The sequence below is a fragment of the Melanerpes formicivorus genome, unplaced genomic scaffold (genome assembly GCF_026170545.1).
Source record: "Melanerpes formicivorus ecotype bairdi unplaced genomic scaffold, bMelFor1.0.p_v2 SCAF_334, whole genome shotgun sequence".
Lineage (NCBI taxonomy): Eukaryota > Metazoa > Chordata > Aves > Piciformes > Picidae > Melanerpes > Melanerpes formicivorus.
The window spans coordinates 70,001-71,944 of record NW_027142686.1 but is presented as its reverse complement, the minus strand read 5'-3'; positions in this window follow the sequence as shown (position 1 = coordinate 71,944).

Genomic DNA, 1,944 nt, shown 5'->3' with positions numbered 1-1,944 from the left:
CGGCGAGCGGCTCCGGCTGCTGCCGGGACCGCGGGGATTCGAGCCGGTCCGGCCGCGGCCGGGACCCCGTGCCGGAAGCCGGCATCCCCGGACGGCCCCGGGACGGCCCCGGTCGCCGGCCGGGTGACGTTCACCGAAGCGGCTGCCGGCTGTCTTCGAGCCCCCCCCCCCCTCCGCCTCCGCTGCCGCTTCTCCCCGCACCCCCTCCACTGCCTCCCCCCGCCGCCGGCGAACGAGTCGGCGGATCCATACCGTCCCGAGAGCCCGAGGCGGCGGCACCCAGTGCGGGTCCGGCCGAGGCCGGGACCCCGTGCCTGTCGCAGGCTTCCCGGGACGGCCCCGGAACGGCCGCGGTCGCCGGCCGGGTGACGTTCTCCGAAGCGGCTGCCGGCTGTCTTCGAGCCCCCCCCCCCCCTCCGCCTCCGCTGCCGCTTCTGCCCGCACCTCCTTCACTGCCTCCCCCCGCCGCCGGCGAACGAGTCGCCGGATCCGTAGGGTGCCGGGAGCCCGAACGGCGAGCGGCTCCGGCTGCTGCCGGGACCGCGGGGATTCGAGCCGCTCCGGCCGCGGCCGGGACCCCGTGCCGGATGCCGGCATCCCGGGACGGCCCCGGGACGGCCCCGGTCGCCGGCCGGGTGACGTTCAGCGAAGCGGCTGCCGCCAGTCTTTGGGCCTCCCCCGTGCCGGGGCCGCGGGGCTTCGAGTCGGTCCGGCCGCGGCTGGGACCCCGTGCCTGTCGCAGGCTTCCCGGGACGGCCCCGGAACGGCCGCGGTCGCCGGCCGGGTGACGTTCACCGAGGCGACTGCCGGCTGTCTTCGAGCCCCCCCCCCCCCTGCCGGAGCCGCGGGGATACGAGCCGGTCCGGCCGCGGCCGGGACCCCGTGCCGGAAGCCGGCATCCCGGGACGGCCCCGGGACGGCCCCGATCGCCTCCTGGGTGACGTTCACCGAAGCGGCTGCCGGCTGTCTTCGAGCCCCCCCCCCCTCCGCCTCCGCTGCCGCTTCTCCCCGCACCCCCTCCACTGCCTCCCCCCGCCGCCCGCGAACGAGTCGCCGGATCTGTAGGGGGCCGGGAGCCCGAGGCGGCGAGCGGCTCCGGCTGCTGCCGGGACCGCGAGGCTTCGAGCCGGTCCGGCCGCGGCCGGGATCTCGTGCCGAACGTCGTCTTCCCGGGACGGTCCCGGGAGGGCCCCAGTCTCCTCCCGGGTGACGTTCACCGAAGCGGCTGCCGGCTGTCTTCGAGCCCCCACCCCTGCCGTGGCCGCGGGGATTCGCCCCGGTCCGGCAGCTGACGGTTCCCTGTGTCGGACGCCGGCTTCCCGGGACTGCCCCGGGACAGCCCCGGTCGCCTCCCGGGTGACGTTCACCGAAGCTGCTGCCGCCTGTCTTTGTCCCCCCCCCCCCCGTGCTCTCCCTCAGGCGGGAGGTAGACGTGCTCTCCCTCGGCGAGTAGACGTGCTCTCCCTCGGCGAGTAGACGTGCTCTCCCTCGGCGAGTAGACGTGCTCTCCCTCGGCGAGTAGACGTGCTCTCCCTCGGCGAGTAGACGTGCTCTCCCTGGGCGAGTAGACGTGCTCTCCCTGGGCGAGTAGACGTGCTCTCCCTGGGCGAGTAGACGTGCTCTCCCTCGGCGAGTAGACGTGCTCTCCCTGGGCGAGTAGACGTGCTCTCCCTGGGCGAGTAGACGTGCTCTCCCTGGGCGAGTAGACGTGCTCTCCCTGGGCGAGTAGACGTGCTCTCCCTGGGCGAGTAGACGTGCTCTCCCTGGGCGAGTAGACGTGCTCTCCCTGGGCGAGTAGACGTGCTCTCCCTGGGCGAGTAGACGTGCTCTCCCTGGGCGAGTAGACGTGCTCTCCCTGGGCGAGTAGACGTGCTCTCCCTGGGCGAGTAGACGTGCTCTCCCTCGGCGAGTAGACGTGCTCTCCGCGGAGATCGCGCTTGTCGC